The sequence below is a fragment of the Adiantum capillus-veneris genome, chromosome 4, assembly GCF_014529385.1.
Source record: "Adiantum capillus-veneris isolate H3 chromosome 4, ASM1452938v2, whole genome shotgun sequence".
In the NCBI taxonomy this organism is placed as follows: Eukaryota; Viridiplantae; Streptophyta; class Polypodiopsida; order Polypodiales; family Pteridaceae; genus Adiantum; species Adiantum capillus-veneris.
In genome coordinates this window covers 32,760,576-32,787,351 of record NC_140934.1, presented here as the reverse complement: position 1 = coordinate 32,787,351, position 26,776 = coordinate 32,760,576, and the positions used below count along the sequence as shown (strand labels likewise).

At 45.5% G+C, this 26,776-nt stretch overlaps 1 protein-coding gene across 1 annotated transcript in view; it reads right to left on the bottom strand.

Annotated features, from left to right (window-relative positions):
* Window positions 1-26,776, bottom strand: part of ALDH6B2 (aldehyde dehydrogenase 6B2) — a 106,193-nt gene that overhangs the window by 74,105 nt on the left and 5,312 nt on the right. The gene's annotated exons all lie outside the window — the stretch shown is intronic.

Sequence of the window (26,776 nt, the reverse complement as noted above, 5' to 3'; positions counted from 1 at the left end):
ACTCTACAAAACCAACGAGCTGAGTTTCTATCACCCTCCGGAGGTGATGGGCATACTCAGCCATGATAAAGGCTAGCAATTGTCAAGCTATAGTGAAAATACTAGAAGCGCTAAAGATCAAAACAACAACATACGGTGTTATTAAGTCAAACAATAAGTGGGCTTTTTAGCTCCTCACTTCTATTGAATTTACTACTGATTATCTTGAACATTCCAAAGGAAGAAACACTAAAAATAAACTTACTACGATGCAAAAATGAACGAACTTTTTTCATGATTCTTTTGAATGAGTATCCTTTTTCAACTAGTAAAGAAATAAGATGGCAAGATTGAACAACAAAAGTAGATTTACTAGAACAAAGACGAGAAAATCTAAATAGTTGAGAGCAAATGACACTGTACTTAGCTAAAAGAGAAATGTTCGAAGAAATGTGAGGCATGCGGATGATTTTTAGATTGGCATATTTTGGTTCAAGGCGCTTATCATAGATATCTACTTCTAATCCCAAGGGAGTCTGAAAAATCTTAAGGTCTAAAAAGGCACAACAATCACTATTTGTGGTACAGTTAAGTTCACAAAACTCCTTGGGATAAATCCCTCCGCCTACAGAACTCGAATTCAAGTACATAAAATCTTGAAAAGAAGGAACGTCAGGGACAAAAAGATCATCTACAAAGCGTCTTACATTGCACAACTTGTGTAAAAATATTGGGCAAGTGTTAGCAAGGACAAGACGCTCCATAAAATCAAACTCATAAGTAAAAAGATAGAAATTAGCAAGAAAAACAGCACAATTGGTACCCATAGGGATACCAATTGTTTGCTTGAAAAGAGAGTCGCCGATGGTTATATATAAATTGTCCAAAAGAAAATCTAACCAAGATATGATGTCAATGTCATCTACAATCCTGGTGAATCTCTTTCTTCCTTTGTCTACATCTACATTCTTATTTTTCAGCCATAAGAAGTCAAAGTTCAAGGCTGACTTTTCTACTAGCAATGCCTTGTACCTATCCTTCTCAAGCTTGTACGCAAAAACTTTTGAAATAAGAAACTTGACTCTAAATTTAAGGTCCTTCAAATTTAACTTCGTGTATAGCGTTGTAAAGTCAAAAGTTTGGAGACATAAAGGAGAAGATTTCTCCTTAAGGCTACTTGAAGAGTTCAAAAACTTTAAAATAGGAATCACACCTACTGAATCATTTAAAATCCAACTTGAATCGGTAGGTACGTCTGCTTCCTTTAGCATATTATTCCACAATTCATTTACGCTAGGTAAAATGGCTTTCAAACAATAACTAAGTCATTTGGAAACCTCGGTCAAAGAGGTGTTACAAGAAGCAGCTATAAATCTAGGCTTTATAGGGTTCTTGTGGAACTTCCAAACGGTATATAAAAAAGGTAATTTAGGCTGGCACTTAAAACCAAAAGACTTACAAAAGTCTTGATGTTTCAAGATAACCTCTTGCATTGAAAGATCACAATCACTGTAAGTCTGAGAATTTACTTCACCTAACAAGCATTCTAAATAGAACTTTTTGCACGTAACAACAAAGTTATTAGAGCACTTATCTACATAAGAGATTACAAAATCACGATGAAATTTCCTAAGAGCATCACGATCAGAAGAAGATAAGCTGTTCCTTCCTGAAGAAACGTTCCGAGAGCAAGATGCTAATTTCAAAGAAGCTTTCTTGAGGATTACAGACTTCCAATGGATAAAAATACCTTGAACTCTTAAAGACTCCTCAAACTTTACTACAAAACTAGAAATTCCTTTTTCTATGGCTTTGAGAAGGCAAGAGTCGTTTGAGGAAGGGAGCCTATATTTAGTACCTCTTGAGAAAAGGTCTTTCAAAGAATCCGAAGGAAGGATAGAACAATCGGCAGTAACTACATGACCCAAAGCTCCATTTACGTAAGAAGAAAAGGCAGTTTTACTACAAGGGCAATCAATACTTGAGATTGCAAGCCTCTCTTGCTTTTTAAGATTACGTCCTATGTCACTATAGTTGAAAGCTTTTTGTCCTAAAGTTTTCACATATTTGAAAGCTACGACAGGATGGTTCCATACCTTTCTCACACAAGGAGGGAGAGCATCCAAAGCTTCTTGAGATCTCAAAATAGAGCTTAATCCAATCTTGTCTAAGTCAGGGGAGGTAAAGATAGTTATCAACAAATCTTTCTTTCCAACCAAGGGATTTTTCAGACTAGGACATTTGGACTTCAGAAATTTGCCTAACAGTACTCAAAGTTGAGTACTATGAGACTCTCTTAGCTCCAAATCTTCATAAGAGTAGTTCTCAAGGGTATACAAGAGCTTAAAATAGGATCCTTATATTATACCTTTCAAATATTTTATAAGAAAAAGAACCCAATTCCATGGCTCTAGATAGGTAAATCAATCTCCGTTTGAAATCTCTATAAGCAAAAATTCTATGGTTAGAAGGGTCATCACTCTCAATTCTAGAGCTAAAAGCTAATGCTCTCCATGAAGAGAACTATATAGCATTTAGAGTAGGCTTTCATGAATATGAAGATTAACACTCCTATCTCGTATTGAGGATTACTTTGGCAGATAAATTGAGCTTTTTTTGCTTTGTCTCTTTCGTAGCTCCTTCAAATTCTAGAAAACTTTTCATTTCTAACTTCATTGTCTTCCATTGTAAGCCTACCAGCATAATCTCCAATGCGTATCAATAGCATGAAGTTGAATTCTTAGCTTCAATTATTTGACACACACTGGTATCAATTGATCTGTAAAACAACAGGTTGAGAAAAAGATCCTCCCATTAGTTAAGAAAAAGATCTTTTTTTTTTGAGAAAAAGATCCTCCCATTAGTTAAGAAAAACTACCCAGATAATACCTTTTGACGCTCGCTGCTGCCCTCGCCCTCTCCCCCTGCGCACATACTCCCCCCCCTTCTCTCGCCATCGCCCCCCCCCCCCCCCCCCCCCCCAACTGGTCTCGTGCTAACCTGTCCTGCCCTGCCTGCTACCTACCCGCTACCCGCAGTCATCACCAGCACGCAGCCTGACCAGCACCCAGCCAGCCCCACCTCGCAATCCCGCTCTCTCCGCATTGCCACTCTCCCCTCCACCCCTATTTTCTGCTCGGCTGAAGTCGTCATCTCCTTCGACGTACTCGGTTGCAGAAGGCCACCACTCGTCAACGACTCTTCGCCCTTTCTTCATGGCAGCAAACACTGATGGAGGCTCATGCTCCACCTCAGAGGGACTCTCAGGAAGCCCCCTCGCCCGACCCTGCAAAGCCCACCATCCGACTTGCTCTCTCACCGACACAGCAAGCGAGCCTTGCAACAAAGGTGGAACGCCTTCAAGCGGTTTCCTTCATCTGCAAAATTCTCGGTACCAGACCCAGTAGAGGAGAGGTGCGTGATATTCTCCAAGCCCGCCTTCTCGCAGAGGTTTGGATGTTCAATTCCTCGGACGCGGCTACTATCAGATAGAGTTCGAGACCTCCGATGGTGTCCAAGGTCATCGCAACGATGAGCCCCTTGGCCATCTGAGCAGTTCGAGCCCACTTTCGACAGTGGAGGCATGGTTTCGATCTGGCAACTGATGTTATAGTAGAGGAGGCAGACCTACCCATCTCCGTATGCTTTCCCAATTTGAGGAGGGAGTACTTGCCACTTTTGTACAGGATAGGCTCAGAGATTGGGACTGTCCTGGAGACACCTCGCATGCAACCTCTATAGCTGCCAAGGCGGCCGGCATCCCCACAGTACGTGTTCTGGTTCGGGACACCCACACTCTTTCGAAGGTCATCCTACTACCTCGGGTGAGTGGTGGTGGTTCCGTCAGAGCGTTGAGTATTCGGGCCTCTCAAATAAGTGCTTCATTTGCAGACACATGGGCCACTTGGCAAAGGCCTATCCTCACAGGAGACCTCGACCCACAACGCATGCCCAGCCTTCCAAGGCTGAGCATGCCCAGCAGCCAGACACTCAGGACACACATGCTGGTACCTCGACTGAGACCAGCGATCAGATAGCTTCACGCAGTTCCTGGGCGACTCTTCTCCTGACCTGGAGGAGGCTTGCTTTTGAGTCCACCTCCTCTTTCTTGCAGCTAGAGGCATTGAGGCTTTGGACACAACGATAGGTTTCTCCTTTCCGATGTGCGGTAGGGATTCCACAGAGTGGACCCAGCACACAGTTCTGGACTGGCTCCAAATTCAGGCTACTGAGTTCTCACACCACACACGGAACTTAGGGGGGGGTGACAGATTTGGTGCAGACACTTTGGCCTCTCGCCAAGTTCAGCGTGACGCCTCCTAATGCTTCGGGTTGCAGGCACATTGTGGTGCATTTGTTTGCAGGCACTCAGTGCCCTCCCTGTTATGTATTTGTACATGAGGATTCTTGGATAGAGAATGTAGCCCTTTGGGTTGCACGCTCGGCTTGGGCCTGGGTGGGACAGTCACACTTATCTTGCTTGTCTAGAGGTCGTTTAGATGCGGATTACTCCCAATCCAAACCGCCTCAAAGATAGCGAGGTTGGTTGCTGTGGCACCAACTGTTTTCTCTCACCGACTCCATGAGGATCATCTCATGGAATGTGCAGGGATTAGGAGGGCCCTAGTTTCACCGTCAACAGGGTCAGCTGCGTTAGGAGCTTCAGAGATGCCTTGTGGGTGGTGAGATTGACATTCTTATGCTACAGAAGTATCATTTTTGTGAGAGCCGCATTCGACGATGTGGTCAGATTTTGTGTGGTCACTATGAGACGTTTTGGTCAGCTGCATTTGGACCTGGAGGCATCCAAGTAGGGGTATGTATGACTATTGCGGACTCTTTGTAGCAGGCCATAGTGGGCAGAGGGATTATTGTGCCAAGCAGGGCTCAGTGGATCACTATGCAGGTTTAGGGTTGCCTCATGGGCTTCTTGAACATCTATGCGCCCAATGTGGCGAGTGCACGTGTAGAGTTTTAGTCTCATATTGTTGAGTCTCTGCCGCAGGCAGAGCAATGGTGCATTGGGGGTGACTTCAACATGTTGGAGGATCCCTCTGACAGGATTGGAGGTAGCCATACTATTGTGCATGGAGTTGAGTTGGCAGCTTGGGAGAGGTTTTGTACGACTCTGCGGGTTTCACATGTGTGGTAGCATTCTAGCATTGTGAGGCCCCCTGATAGTTTGGCCTTCTCTCGTTCGGCGAACCGCAGAGTGGGAGGAGTGAATCTATCTCGGATAGATCGCTTCTATACTAGTGACCACTTTTGTGACTTGGGTGGGACAGTTTGCATTCTGGCTGGTACTTCTTTTTCAGACCATGCACCAGTGATCCTCACAGTGACAGATAGACAGAGGAGGGAGAGCACGATGCTTCATTCTTGAGAGGGTTTTGCTGGACTCTACGCTTAGAGAGACAGTGGTGGCTCTTTGGACAGAGAGCTTAGCCGTGGAGGACTCTCTTGCTCTCAGGGTGGCCTTTGGATTTCAGTCGGCTTTTTCTTCAGGAGTCCATAGCCCGCCTGGCTGCAGCGAGAGAGGAGGAGCAACGCCTACGACGGGGCGTTGCTTCCTTGCAGAGGATGCAGGAGCAGCATCCAGACAATCCTTGGTTGGAGGAGCAGTTGCAGCAGGCTCGTCAAGAGCTTGCCTGCGCAGAGGAGAGGCGCCATAAGTTTGCCTTCCATCGACAGGCATCTCAGTGGACCCAAGTGGGTGATAGAGTGACAGGGGCTTTCTTTGAGGCAGTGAGACCCCGGCATACGCATACCAGGCTCAACCAGTTGAGGAGGCCTGACGGGTCAGTTGCTTCTAAGCTTGAGGACATGCGAGCAATTGCTACCGACTTTTACCATGACCTGCTTTTAGCAAAGCCTCAGTCAGACCGTCAGGATGCTTGCATAGAGCAGGTTTGGGCACAGATGCCTTGTCTTGTGACTGAGGAGATGCGCCAGAGACTTAAGCAGCAGAGCTCCGTGTGGCCCTCAGAGCAGTTCCCCGTGGTAGCTGTCCACGTTAGGATGGTTTGACTCCCAGTTTTTTCTTAGAGTACTGGGACGTGCTTGGCTCAGATCTCTGCAGCGCTTTTCAGTACATCATGCACACAGGAGAGATGCCTGACAGCATGAGTGAGGGCCTCATTTACCTCATTCCCAAGGAGGGTGGCTCCTTGGATGAGATTCGACAGTGGTGGCGCATCATCCTCAACTCAGCCTACAAAATTCTTGCCAAGGCTCTGAGTTTGAGGATTCCGCCACTTCTAGAGAGTATTATACATGGGACAAACAGTTTTTGTCAAGGAGCGTAGTATCCTTGACAACATCTTTACGTTTGGGAGGCTTCTGCCCTCGCTCACCTCCGTGGTGAGGATCTAGTGATACTCCTTCTCGACTTTGAGAAGGCCTATGATAGAGTTGATTGGGACTTCTTGAACGGAACTCTACACAGGATGGGCTTCTCATGCTTGGATCAGAGGTGTGTCAGCTCTCTACAGACGGGCACACAGTCGGGTACTGTTGGCAGGTGGCAGAGGAGATCGCTTCATGCTCACACGTTCGGTCAGACAGGGCTGCCCTCTTGCCCCCTTTCTCTTTCTGTTCTATGCTGAGGCAATGAGCAGATTTTTGGTTTTACAGCATGTTGGTTTACGTGGCTTAGCGCTCCCTGTTCGGGGCGACGAGTTGCTAGATGCTTAGTTTGCAGACGACTCAGCTTTATACTTGGAGGGCCAGGAGGCCAACTTTCACAGGTCTGAGCAGGCTTTTGAGGCCTTTTGTTGTCCATCAGGCGCACGAATCAACTAGAGAAAGCTGTGGCTTTCTCGGTTGGTAGTGCCCCTACGCCAGATTGGCTACCAGGTGAGGGTTTCAGATGGATTCCCCCCGGGATTGCAGTTCGATACTTGGGTTGTCAAGTTGATTTAGACTTGTCCCCTGAGCAGCAGATTGCTCCCCTCCTCCTATCCATTAGGAGGAAGCTGTTACACTGGAGTTCGGTACGTCTTTCCTTGGCAAGTAGAGTTGTAGTGGCCAACCAGGTGTTGTTAGCTACTATGTGGTACATCACTTCTTGCTGGATCTTTTCGAGTTCCTGCATCAGTCAGGTAGAGAGGCTGATCAGGAACTTCTTGTGGTCAAGGTGCGACACTCAGATAGCCCGGGCCAAAGTGGCCAGGCAAGTCATCACTCTTCCTTGTTCTCAGGGAGGGTTGGGGATCACAGATCCAGCACAGCAAAGCAGAGCCCTTCTTGGGAAGTTTGTTGTCAGAGGATTGCTTCCAGGGGAGGAGCCCTGGAAGAAGTTTTTGCTTCAGCGGCTTAGTGCTAGGGTGCCCTAGGCTGGAGGCCCCTGGCGACCTTCGACCATATGGATCTTCACAGAGATGCGTAGAGTTGGCTTGAGCAGGAGACCGGAGGACCATTTCGCTGTGAGTCTTCTCCGCTCCTGGGAGCAGTTGGGGAGAGGCCTGGAGCAACATAAGCCTACTTGCACGGAGGAGCGCTTGAGGCAGCCCCTTGTTTGGAACCCCATGGTTAGCACTTAGAGAGGCCACTTGGTTGGTAGTAGGCCTCATGTTTCTTGGAGCCCCATGGCAGAGGGTCCAGCATGCACTCTAGGTGACTGGTTACAGTTCTCAAGCTTGCTTCAGAGCATCCAGCTTACAGGGCATGAGAGGGGTGCAGAGCATGTGTCAGGTCATCAGAGAGGCAATATAACTGTGTGGCTGACACCTCTTGAGTCAACAACGCCCAGATGGATGGGGGCCTTCACGCGACTAGAGGTTCTCATCGCAGTTCAGGCTAGCTTAGAGACTGTACCCTCCCCGTCTGTGAGCTACAAGGTGAGGGTCGTTTACATCAAGTTTCAGTAGAGGCCCCACAGGAAGCTTTTGAGTTTTGAAGGCTTTTCATGTAAACTGCTTTTGGGGCCCAGGGCCTTTAAATATGAGGCCATGGGCTCATTCTCTGGCATGCTCCTCGGAGAAGGTGCAGAATTTGGAGCACCGGTTTGTACAGATGCAATATAAAGAAACACCGAAAGGGGCTCTAAGGTTTGGGGCCAATACTCTCTGGGGTGGAATCCCGCCACTCCGGGTCGCGTGTCCTCTCTCTGTCTCTCTCTCTCTCTCTCAGTTCAGTTGTTATTGAAGTGCTAAAAGTTTGTTCAGTCTGTTCTTTTTTATTGGCACGTGGTGCCTGGCTTATGACAAGCCCTGGGCGCCAAACTTCAAAGTCGCAGGAAAGCCTCTCTGCGCTCTCGCATGCGGTCAGAGCTGCCCTGAAGTCTCTCCAACTGACCCCTGAGAGTATGGAACAACTCCAACCAAAAGTCACGAACAGTCTCCGTTGGTGGGACAAGGTGAGCCTCAAAGATGCGGAAGCAACGGGCCCGCCAAATGAACCAGAGTGTCAGGCCACTCCGAACACACCTCTCTCACTGCACCACTCCTAGGGGGTAAGCTCTATAGCAAGCTGAAGTGTAGATCGACCCCCTGGATCACTATCATCCTGTTGGTAAAAGATAGCTCAAACTAGAGCACAGGGCCCGTGAGGGTGGACCGGAAGCAGCACCCCAAGTGTATTATTGCACTATGGAAAGAGCTGGCAGCGGCCGAAGAACTTGAAGACAAACCTGTTGTGCCATGGGGGAGTCCCACAGACAGTGACGCTGACTCTCCAACGGATGGTCACAAGCTGCATAGGCCGCCAAAAGGCCACTATGTACCAACCAGCTCCCACCTCCTGTAGCTCTGTGTGGAACTAGCCACTGGAACAAAGTGACTTGCCTCAGTTGTCTGGAGTCCCACAACCGCTCCCAAAAGCCTAACAAGAACTCAGTTGTGAGACCCTCCTCCTGCCAATGAAGTTCTACAGCAGGACGAGCCTCTCTCCGTGCTGCTAGTATGTGACGCCCCAATCGACAATGTACTGAAAGAACAAGGTGGTCGGCTGAAGAGAAGGGGTCTCTCCAAAACCACTCTCCAAGGTCCCACTGCACTCCTGCCAGAGGGCAGCTCTCCCAAGCCCAAAGCCTCTAGTGAACTGTCTCAGATCTGCTGGGTCAGGATCTGTGACATAGATGCACACTACTCGTATCCTTTGAAAACAGCACTCTACAACCTGTGGAGCCTCTATTGAGACTCTGTGTAGTCGACCCTCGCCTTGGGTCTCAAAGAACATGGAGGGGACGGCGGACTCTGAGCACGCGCGAACTGCAATGAGGACCTCCAATCGTGTGAAGGTCCCCATCCATCTGGGAGCTGCAGTCTCTAGAGGAGTGAGCCACTCCGCCGGTAAAGCCTTTGTGATGTGTTGGCACATGCTCTACACCCCTCTCATGCCCTATAGGTGGATGCTCTGTACCTCCTCTCGCAAACCTGAAAACTGAAGCCAATCGCCTAGAGTGCGTGCTAGACCCTCTGCCATGGGACCCCAAGAAACATGAGGCCTACTACCAACCAAGTGGCTTCTCTGAATGCTAACCATGGGGTTCCAAACAAGGGGCTGTCTCAAGCGCTCCTCCGTGCAAGTGGGCTGGTGTGCTCCAAGCCACTCCTTAGCTGCTCCAGGACCGAAGCAGGCTCACAACAAACCGGATCTCCAAACTCATGCTCAAACCAACTCTGCGTATCTCTGTGAAGACCCACCTAATGGAAGGGCTCCAAGGGCCTCCTGCATGAGGCACTCGAGCTCAAAGTTGGTGAAGCACCATATCCTTCCAAAGCTCCTTCCCTGGAAGCAGTCCTCTGACAACAAACTTCCTAAGAAGAGCTCTGCTCTGCTGTGCTGGGTCAATGATCCCCAACCCCCCCTGAGAACAAGATAGCGTGATAACCTGCCAGGATACTTTGGCCCGGACCTGGGCTAACTAGGTGCCGCGCCCTGACCAAAGAAAATTCCTGATCGGCCTCTCTAGCTGTCTAATACAGGAGCTCGAGAAAATCCAGCTAGACATGATGTACCACATAGTAGCCAACAACATTTGGTTGGCCACTACTACTTTGCCTGCCAAAGAGAGCCGTGCCGAACTCCAATTGCAACCACTTCCTCCTAATGGACAAGAGGAGGGGAGCAGTCTGCTGCTCAGGGGACAAGTCCAGGCCAACCAAACAACCCAAGTAACAAACTGCAGTCCCTAGGGGAATCCATCTAAAACCCTCACTTGGCGTCCAATCAGGCGTAGGAGCACTGCCAACCCAGAAAGCTATAGTCTTCCTCCAATTGATCAGTGTGCCTGATGCACAGCAGAATGCCGCAAGGGCCTACTCACACCTGTACAAATTGGCGTCCTGGCCCTCAAAGTACAAGGCTGAGTCGTTGGCAAACTCACGAACCCGTTTCATAGTTCTGTCATCAGGACAAAATCACTTTTTCTTCAAGAAGGGAGCCTTGGTTGGTTTTCGATGAAGACACAAAGCACAGGAACTTGAAATTACACTATGACTGACTAGACAAATGACACCAATGAAGGTTCCTCTTCACAGGACAGACAGGTTGTTCCTCCAGTGTTTGAGGTGGGCGAGAGTTCATGGCCACCACTGTCTGTCCCTTTCATTGATATGAATGCTCCACAAGTTCAAGGGTTTATGACTCGGCAACTAGATGAGGATGCGTTCAAGACACATCTGGTTGCTACCGTGAATGTGTTTTCTTGGTTGGTGCAGAATCCCACGTTTATGGAATTACTGCAAGCTCCACCAGTGTCATAGCAGACGAGGCAACTTTCTCATGCAGTCTCAAGAGCTTACTAAGGCTCAAGCCGAGGTTCCTTATGCGTCTCAGCAGGGCAGGCAACACTCGCATGTTGCGGAGTCAGTTGGGGCTCCAAGACAAATTCTTTCTGTCCATGAACAAGTGGTTAGAACGCCAATTCTACCAGTTCAACTGGCCACCTTTCAGAGTCCAAATGTTGCATTAAATGGACAGGAGTTAATTTCCAGGCTATGCATCTGTTTTTCCACCACACACGGTACAACATAGGTATTTTGGGGTGGATCTGTGTTTCAAAGCATGGCTATTTATGCGCTTGGAAACCAGCAATACATGCCAAGAACAGTCTTTGGGGGTATGCAAGGCATGATGCCAAAGCCCAGCCAGGGTTTCAATGAGATCAGGGCCAGTTTGGGGTGCCACGGGCCGCTTTTGGTATGGCTATTCTTTTGAATCAGCAGGCAAATATGGCACCAAGAAGTCAATATCCTAATGGCCAAGGGGCACAAATGATTCCTACCATTGTACCCATGTTGCAGACACTTCCCTATGATAATTTGGGAGTGCTGAAAAAGCAAGAACCATACAACTAAGGTGGTGCAACTGTGAAGTTTGATACTTTAAGCGATTTGAGGACAAGACGAAGGCCCTTACTTTCCTCCAACAGTTTGATATATCTTATGCAGGGGGGAATTTTACAAAGGCCTCCAAGGTCAAGAAAGCTGTCACTTTCTTGAAAGGAAATGCGCATTCATGGTGAACGATATTGTTGATGCAAGAATAGGCACCGGTCACATGGGTTTAGTTCCAGAAAATGTTTCCATCTGCATGGCTATCAAATAAATTTGAAGCCAATGTCATGACAAATTAGCACCAACTCAATGTAGCTACTTGCAAAAGCCTAGAGGAGTGCAATCGGAAGTTTTATAAAGCGTTGCTTTCAGTACCTTCCTACAGGTTTGTACCATTGACAAAGCAGATTGAGAAGTATTGTTGTGGGCTACCTAAAGGGCTTAGAAACTATTGTACAAAGAACAAAGTGGCCATACTTATTCAGCTTATGGAAGTTGCCAACACTGGTCATGCCCTGTTGAAGAGAGAAGATAGTGGATTCCAAGGCAACGTGGAAGGGGGCCAACCAAAAAAAAATTCAACAAAGAAGCCCTATAAAAGTGACTCCTGAAGCGTCCGAAGGGTCAAAAAATGCAGAGAAAGCTAAGAACTCAGCCGAGACATATGGAGGATAGGCTAGAAACAAAAAAGGAAGCCTTTTCAACGAAAGTCTTTTGAAGAGAAAAAGGCTTTGATGGCTGAGAACAAATGCTTTATTTGCAAGCAGCCTGGACATTTGCTACGATAGGCCAAACTCGGATGCCAGTGAGTTATGCAGAGCGTGGGGTAAAGTTAGGGATCAAACAACGCTTGTTTTCTTTGATCCAGGTGCTAAGGCAACCTTTATCTCACCAGAGTTAGCTATCAAGTTGGGCATCAAAGCTTAAGAGATTGGGTAAATAGCAAAGGCAGGTTTGGCATGTCCTGGCCATTCGGAGTGTGTTACTCCCATCATTGGAAAGCTACGTCTGCATATTCAGTCGTATTAACAGTGCCCCAATATTATTGCCACACGCATCACACTGGACCACAAATGAGTTCTTGAGATCGTGTAAATCAATTACTGGATCCGAAGTCATCTTTTCCTTCACTAGATTGAAAGCTGAAATCTCTTTTTGTGTCCATTTGAAAGTGACCTCTTTCTTTTGCAAAGCATGTAGGGGTGAAGCAATCTCGGCAAAGTTCCGGATGAACCTTCTCTAGTAAGAACATAATCCCAAGAAGCTATGGACATCATGCACAATCTTCAAGTTTGGCCATGTCTTGATTGCTTCAACATTGTCAAGATCCATTCGGACACCATCCTTTTACAATATGTGGCCTAAACAGTGGATCTCTTCCAAGAAGAATTCACTTTTCTTGGGGTTGATGAGCAACCTGTGGATTGCGTAACTCTTTGAACACAATGGTCAAGTGACGTGTGGCAATAATATTGGGGCACTCTTAATGCAAAATGATTGGCAATAGCTTACGAAAGTAGAATCTTGCAAGGGCCAAAAAAGACTATGCAAACCTATGAGAAAGAGCTACTGGCCGTGATTCATGCGCTTTCTAGTTGGAAACACTACCTGCTAGGTGTTAATTTTGTTGTCCAAATAGATCATCAAACCTTGCGATACTTCTTGACACATTCAAAGTTATCTGAAAAGCATATGCGATGGGCAAACATTCTCTCTATGTTCCACTTTCAAATTGTGCATGTGGAAGGCAGGAAGAATGTTGTGGCTGATGCATTGTCAAAAAAGCCACAAATTTCACCTGTGTCAATTCCTTATCATCATGAGCTTGATGACATGAAGGAACAATATGCTACTGATGAAGATTTTGCAAGGATTTTTGAACAGTTGCAAGATGGACAACGCCAAGAGCACTATCTCCTCAGGGACGGCAAACTGTCACAAATCAGCCCTAAAAGTGAGGCACATAACACAAATCAACCCTAGCAAGTGGATGCCCTTCTTTTTATAAGCCAAGGGATTGAACAAATGAAAAGCCAAATGTCGGACAAATGAAAAGTCAAACGTCGAGCAATTGAAAAGCCAAGGGTCAAGGGCACCCAAAAGGCTAGGCTTTTACCTATATAAAGACCTCTTGACGGCGTTTGTGGGGATCATCAGTTTTTGGGCGATCTCTCTCTTTGAGCATTTCTTGAAGATGAGAGGCTTGAGTCTTGTGAAGATCAAGACGGCTTTGAGACAACAACTTGTATTGGCCATCTTTTGCAATATAAAAGAAATACCCTTCGGGGGCGCTTGTCTTGAGGGCTTCTAGGGAAGGAATTCCGTCTTCCTGTGTCTAATTTTCTCTCTCTCTCTCTCTCTCTCTCTCTCTCTCTCTCTCTCTCTCTCTCTCTCTCTCTCCCCAAGTAGAAGTGTTTGCTATTGTGATTCACCTTTTGTGCTTAACCTACATAAAGGTTTCAGTGCATCAGAGCCCAATTGATTGTTCTTCTACGAACAATCCAATCCTTCCCACAGTAGTAGAGCACGATGGTTTCAAAGTCTACCTCTCAAGAAAGTAAAGAGGAGAACAACAATGAAGAAGTAGAGCTCGGGAACGACATCAAAGAGAAGGATCTTATAGAGGATATTTTCTCTGAGGCGGATGATGAAGAAGTAGCTAAAACAGAAACCATGCAATTTATGCAACAATTTCTTGTTGCTACTAAGGATCCAAAGCTTTCAAAGTTCATTCCGGCAAAGGATCTTGATACGGCGGTAAAGCAGTGGAAGGCAAACAATTTACAACTTTTGGCAAGGACGAGCTTTATGTGAGAATTTGGGAACTACATTGAAGTTCGCTTCTTCTTTTCATCCACAAACAGATGGGCAGTCAGAGATTACAAATTCAGTGTAAAATGTTATGTTTCAGATCACAAATTGTTGTGGGACAAATATCTGCCATTGGTGGGAGTTCGCCTAAAACAATACGGTCCATACATCGACAGGGAAGGCCCCATTTGAGATTGTTGAAGGTGGCAAGAAAGTTTTGCCTATCTTGTGCACCAAAGATAATATTTTTGAGGCAAATCGCTTTGTGGAGGATCTTGATACCTCATTTCCAAGACAAAGGAGGCTGTGCAGAAGTCTCAAGAAAAACACAAAAAGGCAACCGATAAGCATCATAGAGACATGCAGCTTAAAGAGAATGATTGGGTGCTACTAAAGTTGAAGAAAGCACGCCTCAGAAAGAAAAAGGGCAAAGAGAGGCTTTATCCAAAGCTGAGTATGCGATACTATGGTCCTTTCCAAATCAATGATGTTGTTTTCATATTGAAACTGCCAGATCATTGGAAGATTCACAATGCTTTTCATTTGAGTCTTCTGCATCCTTTTGAAGGACAAGTGCCAGATGATATGATTGCTGACGAGCAACTTGAAGTTGAGGAAACAGAGGAAATCCTTCAACCTGAACATATATTGGCACACAAGGAAAGAAAGATTAAAGGAAAGCTAATCCATAAATATTTGGTCAAGTTTCGGAATTATCCAGCCTTGGATGCCAAATGGATGGAGGAGGAGGACTTGGCAGATACTCCTCAATTATTAGAGCCTTACCTTGAGGTTTTTGGACGGGCTCCTACTTTGCCACCAAGAGTTCAAGATGATTCAGCGGTTGAGTCTGGTGCAGGACCTTTTGCATAGAGGAGAGATCCTCCACTCTCTTGTCACAGATCAACACAAATGATTGATAGTGGTTTTTACTGACTAGTTGTTATCCTTTCAGGGGTATTAAGATGACAGCACTCTACCATCACTATGTATTTCGATGAAAGTTGCAACAAGAATGATTTACTCTTTCGTTTTGACTAATGTCTTATTATTTGAGTATGATTGGATGGAATGTCTGCAGCATTCTATCTTGATGATGTACTAAGTCATCAGAGACATCCGTAAAGTTCGAGTTAGGACTGGGATGCGATGATTAGTATGGATAAATCTAGTGCATTGAAAGTTCCAATTTGGATGAGATAAACCGGGTATGTGGTTTTAGTGCATCAAGACATCCATCAAAGATCAATGAGATCATCTCGATGTGATGGCTAATATTGCTACTCTAGGATATCAAAAGTTCTAATGAGGATGAGATGGTTGAATAGAAATTTGATTGATTCTAGTGCATCAAAGACATTCATGGAGTTCAAGATAAGAATTGGATGTGATGACTAGTCTGATTGATTTTAGTGCATATGGAGTATCTGAGAGTTCGAGATTGAGCTAGATGATTATGCCTAGATACATGTGATGCATGCCATGTGGTTTTGTACCATTCATGCATGTACATGATTGATTGACTAATTGATAAATATTATTGCGTTACCCTTGTTCTGTTTTGCAGATGTAATCGAGGACAATTACTATTTTTTCAACAGGGGATATGTCACAAATCAGCCCTAAAAGTGAGGCGCATAACAAAAATCAACCCTAGAAAGTGGGGTGCCCTTCTTTTTATAAGCCAAGGGATTGGACAAATGAAAAGCCAAAAGTCGGACAATTGAAAAGCCAAGTAGGGCACCCAAAAGGCTAGGCTTTTGCTTATATAAAGACCTCTTGGGGGCATTTGTGGGGATCATCAGTTTTTGGGCGATCTCTCTCTTTGAGTATTTCTTGAAGACGACAAAGGATTGAGTCTTGCGAAGATCAAGAAGGCTTTGAGCACTTGTAACAACAATTTGTATTGGCCATCTTTTGCAATATAAAAGAAATACCCTTCAGAGGCGCTCGTCTGGAGGGCCAACGCTTCTAGGGAAGGAATTCCGCCTTCCTCTGTCTCACGTTTAGTCTCTCTCTCTCTCTCTCTCTGTATTTTTGTTCTAGTCTTTTTGTACCCAGACATCGTATCAGATTCATAATTTTAGAACAGTTTGGTCTCATAGGTCACTTTGGCCTTTTGAAGACGTTCATTTCATCTCTCTCTCTCTCTCTCTCTCTCTCTCTCTCTCTCTCTCTCTCTCTCTCTCTCTTCAAGTAGACGTGTTTGCTATTGTGATTCACCTTCTGCTTAACGTACATAAAGGTTTCACAGACTGTGTCACTAGGCCATTAAGACATAAGGTCATGGTAGAAATTCATGTCCCACCATATGCAAGGAATCGTGGTATATAGATGCGACAGTGAAAACGGTCGAGACATTCTTTTATTGGCCCAATTTAAGGAGAGATGTGAATGCCTTTATGCGAGCATGTGTGATTTGTTGGCACCTGCACATCTAATACTATGTGCATGTGGACAAGTTGTAACTCCTACTTCTAGGGTTTAGGACAACCTAGGAAGTGTTTTGGCACCTTTGTGAGCCTATACGCAAGACGTGCATGTCCAGGCACTTAGAGTAGCTGTATACCCTCTGATTGCACAACCCATTAGCATTAGCATCAGTACCTAGCACCAAGCATAAGCATTTTCACCGCATGTGAATCTTTTCCTACCGTGCGTGAACCAACTCTTAGCAAGGCAATCTTATTAGTTAGATAACTCTTCAAATTCTAGAATCGTGGGATTTTCAGCATGTTGCTTGACCAAGCCTTATGCAACTATATATGCAAGCCTTGGGGCACCAAGATCAGCCAAAGGAGCAAAGAAGCAAAGCCTCTCAAGTACCAGCAATACCAAAGTTTTTGCACCCCTTGCATCAGCATTTTTCAGCCAGCTTTAGCCCTACCCTCGTTGTCGATCTCAGCCCCATTGTCAGCAGATCCCCAGCGTTTTTGCATTCAGCCTGCTGGCACTTATGCATTCAACCATGCCTCCCCGTACAAGCACCTCTACCAAGCATCGTTGTCGCCCTCGTCAACCTTTAGCCTCGAAGTACCCCAGATCCGCAAGCATCGTCATCGCCGTCGTCGTCATCAAGCATCCCAGCATCTAGAACCATTGTACCAGACTTTGTGCAATCTAAAGCAAATACCTCTCTAGCAATAGAGAGGGGGGCTGGTCTGTCTCTCTCTCTCTCTCTCTCTCTCTCTCTCTCTCTCTCTCTCTCTCTCTCTCTCTCAGCACTTTCTCTCACAGTTTTCCATTCTCTCTTGTTTTGGTCCATTGCACAATCTCTCATTAAGTTAAGGGGGGCTCTCTCTCCCCTTTAGTAGAAGGAAGCTTGAGTACGTACTAAGCATACACCATCATTCACTTTCGCTGCACATTACATTGGTATCACAGCTCTTTGGCAGTGTTCGGCATCATCACTCAAGGAAAGAAGCACAAAGAACCACAAAAAAAATTTAGCTTGTTGTGGTCGCACGTAACCCAAGACCACTTGGGCGTGTGAGGAAAAATAAAATTTAATAACCCCTTCTGCTCCACTCACGTGACAATCACATAATTATTAAGTGACCCCCCCGAGCTACAAGACTAGACTATTAAGCTTGTAGAACATCTCTTTTAGTGGATTTTGAACTTGAAAAGGAAAAAAGCATTTAGGTGAAAACTTAGCATAACTCTTTTGATGAATGGTTCGATTTATACTCACCTTCCCAACATTTTCCATAGTGCGCTTTAAACGAGCTTTGGGAAACTTGAGTACCTAGTCATCCTCTTTGAACTGAAGAGTTCTTTTATGCATATCAATAACAGCCTTATGCTTTTGTAGTGCAATAGATATGACTTTTTTGGTCTTTACAAAAGCATCACATAAGTTATGACTATATTCATCACCCTACTATTTCCCTAATCTGTGTTTTGAAGAGTGGCAGGTAACCCAGAAAAGAAGGGCTTGTCCAACCTCCCCTCGTTCCTCTTTTCCACTCATTCAGAGCGGACCTTGCACTTAACGACAGGCCAATCGACGTGAGGTGGAAGCAACCTTGGTGTGAGCGCAAGGCCGCCGGAAGGAGTTGAGCTTGGGTAAGAGAAAAGCCTTCTTAAACGCAGATTGCAAGCAATAAGTACCCAAGAACCCAAGTACCCCAAGAACCAAAGAACCTCCGTCTTTGTCATTAATCTCACTCTCATGTTTTGAAAGAGGATAAAACATGCAGTGTCACGTCACACATCCAACCCTATGTGTTCGAGGACAAGCTACAGCACGACAAGGGTTCAATCAGTCCAGTCAGTCTAGATTAAGAAGTGATCTGGCACTTTTGTGAGTCTATTCGTAGACCGTGCATGCCCAGTCACTTAGTGTAGATGCATATCCTCTGTTGCACACAACATGATCATATAAGCATTCCCATCAGAATCCATTAGAATCCTTCAGGGGAATTTTCCAGTGTATTTAGCCTATTTTCCCTATTTTTGACATTTTTCACTTATTATTTTTAAGTGACTTTTGTTGGAAAGTAGGTAGGGCAAATTGAGTAAGTTTGTATATAAGCAAACCCAGACTAGCACTAAATGGCAGAAGAGGCAACAGGAGCCAAGCTCAACAGGCAACTTCTCAAGCAAGAACTTGGTGGTCTCCCCTCCAAGCAAGACTCAGCACCTAGCGTTTTGCATCATCAAGCATCATCGCCCTAGATCAGCATCAGCCTGGCGTTTTGCATCAAGAGATCATCGCCACACCTACCCCAGCATCTAGCGTTTTGAAGACCTGCAACCCTAGCGTTTTTGGAGACTCTGGCGATTGCAGTTTTCAACAGGTACAACCTCAGCAATGCAGCGTTTTTCAGCCATGAAGCACCTGCAGATTCAGCCCCAAGAGAGTAGCAGATTCAGCCCGAAAGGACCATCAATTTCCGCCCTTAAGAACCTGCAGTTTCAGCCCTAAGGAAGTGCAGATTTTTAGCCTTAAAGATAGTAGGAACCAACGTTTTTCCTAGCGTTTTCAAGCAGGCCAGATTTCAGCCCATAGCGTTTTTGGACAGCAGATAAAAGATTGTAGATTTCAGCCCTTAGGTCGGTTTCGTCATCCCCGTCGTCATCGCCGACATAGCCTAGACGTGCATCAGTCCCATGCATTCAGTTTGTACCAGTTTGTGCAATCATAAGTAGACCACTCTCGCCGACGAGAGTGGGGCCTTCGGAGGAGGGTTTTACAACGTCTCTGGTGGTGTATCTCTCTTCTCTCTCTATCTCTCAGTCTCATACACTTGCACGCACAGTGTCCATTCACTTTGTTTATGATCATTGCACTCTCATTAAGGACGGAAGGCTCTACCTTCCTTAAGAACAAAAGGAACCTTGAGCACAGTTCGGAGCACTCATCTTGAGCAAAGCGGAAACATACATTCCGCTGCACCTAACATTGGTATCAAAGCTTTGGCAGTGTTATGTATCACTCAAGGAAAGAACCACAAGAATCACAAGAATTTTTTTTGCTTGTTGCGGTCGCACGTAACCCAAGTCCTCTCGGGCATGTCGATTCCTAATCGTGTTTTTGAAGAGTGACAGAATTCCCAAGAAAGAAGGGCTTGTCCAGCCTCCCCTTGTGTCTCTTTTCACTCATTGAGAGCGGACCGTGCACTTAGCGGCCGGCCAATCGACGTGAGGTGGGTAAAAAAAGCCTTGGTGTGAGCGCAAGGCCGCCAAGGGATGTGCCCGCGGAAAGGAGTAGAACTCGGGTGAAGAGAAGATCCTTCTCAAACACACATTGCAAGCGAAAGAAAACCTTCAAGAACTCAAGAACTCAAGAACTCAAGAACCCCAAGAACCAAGACCCCCAAGAACCCAAGTTCCTCGTGAACTTAAGACCCCAAGACCACAAGAACCCACGACTTCAGTGGATGGTCATCACTTGAAGCGGAATGGATACTTTGCTTGGAGGTGATGAGCATGAGAGAGGCGAAGAAGAATTTTCCCCACCAGGAGGTTTTCTCCCCCTTCCCCATCTACGTCAAGGATTGCACTAACTCCTATGGATGAGTTAGACCAGTTGTTTCTAGAAAGAAAGTTAGAACGCGAAGAAAGAGAAGCAGAAAGAAAGGCCTACGAAGAAGAAATGGCCGCCATAGAACGTCAGTACGACTTGGAAGAAAAAGAAAGTCAAGCAAGATTTGATCGCGAGAACAAAGCAAGAATGCAAGAGTTCTTGCGACTCTTTTCTCAAGTGCCGGCACACATGCAAGAGATTCAGGAGACGGAGACTCTCTCAGTCTCTTCTTCTCCACAACATGATACACAAGATTTACATGATGATAAGCATGATGAATTGAATGATAATGATAAGCATGATGATTTGGATGACAATGACGAGCATAATGATTTGCATGATCAAGATGTGATTTCTCACAAGCATGATGAGTTGCATGAAGATAATGTGATTGTTCACAAGGATGATGTGTTAGTGGATGCTTTTTCTAGCGAAGCTAACCTTGTTGTAGATTCGATCAATCACAAAGAACCGATCTTTGCTTTCGAGTCGAGGTCCAAAGAACCCCCACAGGATGATTCGATCATTCAGGAAGAACAGATCTTGGCTCTCGAGCCTAGGTCCAAAGAACCCTCACAGGAAGTATTATGTGTTCGCATGATTAGTACGCACGCATTATTCGAGTGTTTCATTCGTGATCGTTTCCTGTATTTTAGTCAGCGTCTTTATGTGATCCCTTTTCCTAGGCATGACATATTGTACGTTGAGCACGTTTCCCTCATGAATGAGCACGAATGTATGCCGATTTTTCATGAAAAGCTGAAAAGTATGCATTCAAGGAAGTCACATTCCTTGTCTCTTCCTTGGCATGACATAGTTGTGGAAAGAGCACATGAAAGTATGAGCACCAAGCATGGGCATTTCCATTGTGAATTGCCAGAGTTGATTGATTTAGATCAGCATAACAAGTATTTGATCTCATTGTTTGCGTGTGTGTGGTAAACGGTTAGACACTCCGTCTCTTTGTTCATCTACATTGCATGCACAGTCTATTAGGACGACACGATTTTTTCCAATCACTTTTCATGGAATAGGTATGTTCATGTTTTTGTGTTGGAAGTGGTTTCAAGAATTTTCAGCCATGGAGATTCTTGAAGAAGAAAGAAGTATGACTCTCGACAAAGTTGAAGCATCGAAGGAGCCACAGAAAACTGTCGCTTTCGGCGCCACCCAAAGAAACAAGCGTTGCAGACCTTTATGAAGCTCAAGTACCGCACGACCCACACATCAGAGTGGGCTGGCGAAGAGTCCCTTCCAGGATTTTGGATGCTATTGCGATCTCCCTCGACGCCATACAGTTCGGTACTAGTACCTCACTTTGAAAAGGAGGGGATGTCACGTGACACATCCAACCCTATGTGTCCGTGGACAAGCTACAGTACGACAAGGGTTCAAGCAGTCCAGTCAGTCTAGATTTAGAGGTGATCTGGCACTTTTGTGAGTCTATTCGTAGACTGTGCATACCCAGTCACTTAGTGTAGATGCATATCTTATGGTTGCACATAGCATAATCATATAAGCATTCCCATCAGAATCCATTAGAATCCTTCAAGGAATTTTCCAATGCATTTAGCCTATTCTCCCTATTTTTGACATTTTTCACTTATTATTTTTAAGTGACTTTTGTTGGAAAGTAGGTAGGGCAAATTGAGTAAGTTTGTATATAAGCAAACCCAGACTAGCACTAAATGGCAGAAGAGGCAACAGGAGCCAAGCTCAACAGGCAACTTCTCAAGCAAGAACTTGGTGGTCTCCCCTCCAAGCAAGACTCAGCACCTAGCGTTTTGCATCATCAAGCATCATCGCCCTAGATCAGCATCAGCCTGGCGTTTTGCATCAGGAGATCATCGCCACACCTACCCCAGCATCTAGCGTTTTGAAGACCTGCAACCCTAGCGTTTTTGGAGACTCTGGCGATTAGAATCCTTCAGGGAATTTTCCAGTGCATTTAGCCTATTCTCCCTATTTTTGACATTTTTCACTTATTATTTTTAAGTGACTTTTGTTGGAAAGTAGGTAGGGCAAATTGAGTAAATTTGTATATAAGCAAACCCAGACTAGCACTAAATGGCAGAAGAGGCAACAGGAGCCAAGCTCAACAGGTAACTTCTCAAGCAAGAACTTGGTGGTCTCCCCTCCAAGCAAGACTCAGCACCTAGCGTTTTGCATCATCAAGCATCATCGCCCTAGATCAGCATCAGCCTGGCGTTTTGCATCAGGAGATCATCGCCACACCTACCCCAGCATCTAGCGTTTTGAAGACCTGCAACCCTAGCGTTTTTGGAGACTCTGGCGATTGCAGTTTTCAGCAGATACAACCTCAGCAATGCAGCGTTTTTCAGCCATGAAGCACCTGCAGATTCAGCCCTAAGAGAGTAGCAGATTCAGCCCGAAAGGACCATCAATTTCCGCCCTTAAGAACCTGCAGTTTCAGCCCTAAGGAAGTGCAGATTTTTAGCCTTAAAGATAGCAGGAACCAGCGTTTTTCCTAGCGTTTTCAAGCAGGCCAGATTTCAGCCCATAGCGTTTTTGGACTGCAGATAAAAGATTGTAGATTTCAGCCCTTAGGTCGGTTTCGTCATCCCCGTCGTCATCGCTGACATAGCCTAGACGTGCATCAGTCCCATGCATTCACTTTGTACCAATTTGTGCAATCATAAGTAGACCACTCTCGCCGACGAGAGTGGGGCCTTCGGAGGAGGGTTTTACGTCTCTGGTGGTGTATCTCTCTTCTCTCTCTATCTCTCAGTCTCATACACTTGCACGCACAGTGTCCATTCACTTTGTTTTTGATCATTGCACTCTCTCATTAAGAACGGAAGGCTCTACCTTCCTTAAGAACAAAAGGAACCTTGAGCACAGTTCGGAGCACTCATCTTGAGCAAAGCGCAAACATACATTCCGTTGCACCTAACACGCAGTCTCATAGTCTCTATTAGTACACAATCCCACAGTCTAGAAACGAGTCAGTTAGTGCATGACAAGGAACCTCTCTATGTCGTTCATTCTCCTAAGCATGACACGCATTTTCTGCATGATAGAGATTTGATTGTTCGTACGGATCATCAAGCCTTCAAGTTGCTCCAGTCTGTACCGAGTACATCTTGGGGTGACCATCAAGCTAGATGGTTCCAGTCTTGTGAGCAATTTGGTGGTTTGATTGATTGTGTTCCTAGTAAAGCTAACCCAATTGCAGATACGATCAATCACGCAGGACCGATCTTGGCTCTCGAGTTGAGGTCCACACTACCCAGTTAGGACATATCTTTTGTTCGCATGAGTTAGTCAGTATGCCTTGTTCGAGTCTCTCATTCGTGACGGTCTCTCTTATTTTCGTCACCGTTTTTATGTGTTAACTTCTCATAGAAACGCCATATTGGATGATACACATGATTCACTCAAGGATGAGCACAGACGCAAGAGAAACTTTTTGCTTGGAAAGCCGTTTCGGCTCATCTTTCATGGCATGGCAAACAACCACCAAATGGGAATCCGCTCCGCTTGGAAAGCATTCACTGGAGTAGGGCATTCTCTCTGTAACAGACTTGGACACTCCAAGTCAAGAATCAACCGCAACAGCACCAAATAACCACTTCAAAACAATTCACAGATCACAATAGATTTGCACTGGCCCGGCGGAGTTCCGTGCCTAGAGATATTGGCCCCAAAGACTGGCGCCCCTTTCGGTATTTCTTTTTGTATTAATCAGTCATCAAAGTACAAGAGAGCGGTTAGGGTTTCATTCTCAGACTCTGCGTCCAGATGCTATGAGAAGTGAGGCCCTCACCACTAATTTAAAGGTTACAAGGGATGCCCAAAAGCAGAGCCCCAAAAGCTTCAAAGCAAAAGCAGATTCTCTCTCCCTCTCAATGAGAGTCAGTAAAAAGCAAGTTCTCTTTTTCTCTTTCTTTCTCCCAAATCAAAGCGAAAAGCTGAGATTTGCGTCGCTCAAAATTTTCCCAATATATATATATATATATATATATATATTCCGCCTCCGCGATTTCCAGAAATTAGGGTTTGCTAGGGTTTCTGAGAAATTAGGGTTTCTGCTATCCGCCACGTCATCACTTTGTGACATACCCCCCTCTTGAAAGCATTGTAATCGACCGCGATTACGCCTGCAAAACCGACAAAAGCCATAAACCGTCTTAGCAGACATTGACTGTTAGTACCTACGTACTAGGAACACACATCTAGCACATGTACAAAATCGACAATCACATCACACGACATCACAGGACATCACCAGACATCACACGACATCACATGACATTCAACATTCATTTGGATCTTAGACCATGATTTATCGGCAATGTAGCTAGCAATCACATCTAGGTCCAATCGGGACCTTATCGATGTCCGATTGACTGACCCCTATTGCAACCATGTCTATTCGAGATCAAGTAGACCAAAATGCTGCAGTCATTTCGTCTATCAGTTCCTGCACTCACAAGAAGTCAAGAACAAATCAGTATCATAATCAGGAATTCCATTTCATAAAGTCATCCAGCAGAATACTGTCAGCTCTCAGTATCCCTGAAGCTCAAAGAGACATCAGTGACTTTAGTATCAAAATCGAGGCATCTGTTGACAAGGGAGTGGAGTGACTCCCCTCTTGTACATCCCACTGCACCAGAGCTCCGGCCAAGCTGAATTCTGGGTTCCGTTTGGAGTAGACTATGCTAAACCAAAACATCGAGGTAAAGTTTCACAATCCGAGGAGTATCTGCTAGGTCCTCCTCCTCCATCCACTTCGCATCAAATGCAGGAAAGTTCTTGAACTTAACCAAGAACCGCCTTCGGACTTTACCTTTCTTCGTATCATTATGTGCCAAAATCTATTCAGGAACAACGATCTCCTCGTTTTCTTCCACTGCGGGTTGCTCATCAGGCTCCCCATCATCAGGCACATCACCCTTAACAGGGTTCAAGAGACTCACATGCAATGCATTATGAATCCTCCAAGTATCTGGCAGTTTCAATCGGAAGGAGACATCATCTATCTTGTCAGTAATCTGGAAAGGTCCGTAGTATCACATACTAAGCTTTGGAAAAAGCCTCTCCTTTCCCTTTTTCTTTCTTAGGCGTGCCTTCTCAAAAGTAAGAGCACCCAATCATCCTCCTTCAGTTTCCAGTCGCGACGATGGCGATCCACTACCTTTTTCTGTCGTTCTTGAGACTCCTGCAAAGTCTCGCGAACCTTGGCAAAAGCCGTATCCAAGTCTCGTGAATATTCATCCGCTTCAAATATCTAATCTTTCGTGCTCAGGAAGGATGGAACCTTCGTAGCACTTTGAACAATCTCACATGGCGTCTTCCCCATCGAAGAGTGTATCGTGTTACTTTAGGCAAATTCCACCAAAGGTAAGTTCTTTTCCCATTGAGTCTTCTGATCCGAGATACAAGACTTCAATAAATCTAAAATCACTGAATTGGCAATCTCAAATTGCCCGTCAGTCTGCAAGTGGAACGATGACGAGAACTGCAACTGTGTGCCAATGTTCTCCCAAATTGCCTTCCAAAACCAACTCATAAATCTGGGGTCTCTGTCGGAGAGAATTGTCTCAAACGTGCCATGTAATCGGAAAATCATCGTGATCATTCTGTATTCTCGGGAGATAAAAAAAAATGAAATCCATTTCAATATTTTCCCAGGGGCGGGTGGGTATGGATAAAGGCTGTAACAATCCCTGTGCTTTATGCCTGTCAAACTTGACCTTCTGGCATACCAAGCAACTGCGCACAAACTCTTCCACATCCTTCTTGAGTCACGGCCAAAAGAAGTATCTCTCTACCCCTTTCATGGTGGTAGCAATGCCGCGGTGACCCGTAAAAGGTGGACAGTGACAATCAGTCATAACCTTTTCCCTCAACGGCTGTGTAACGCACAACATAGTCTTTTTCATCAAGTAGCCTTTCCGAAGGGAGTATCCAGCTACTGTCTCCCCATCCCGTATCCGTGTGAAAATATCTGCAAAATTTGTATCTGTGGCACACTGATCGACCATATCCTCGAAGCTCCTATGATGTATCGCGGAAATAGCCAGAACCAACGGTTTCCGAGACAAAGCATCTGCCACCACATTCTTCTGTCCTTGCACATGGACAATCTCGAAGTGGAACTGTGACAAGATGTTCACCCACCGCATCTGCTTTTCCGAAAGCTGCTTCTGTGACAAGAAGTAGCGCAAACTTTGATGGTCTGTAAAGACAGTAAAATCCGCTCCGAGTAGGTAATGCCGCCACTGAGTAAGAGCATGGATAACCGCCAAAAGCTCTTTCTCATAGATCTGTGCTGTCATCTCCGGCCTAGAGAACAAACGGCTCTCGTAAGCTATGACATGGCCTTCTTGCATCAAGACCGCACCCAGACTACGACCACAAGCATCACAATATACTTCAAATGACTTCTGCAAGTCCGGCAAAGTCAAAATAGGTCCCGTAGTCAATTTCTCTTTCAATGTCCGAAAGGCAGTCACCTCTGTGGGTCCCCACGAAAAAGGTACTCCTTTCTGTGTCAAGGTATGCAAAGGGGAAGCAACCTCTGCAAACTTTCGTATGAACCGCCTGTAGTACGAACACAGTCCCAAGAAGCTTCTAGCTTCATGGACATTCCTCAAATCGGGCCAATCACGGATAGTCTCTATCTTGGCCGGGTCCATTTGCACTCTTG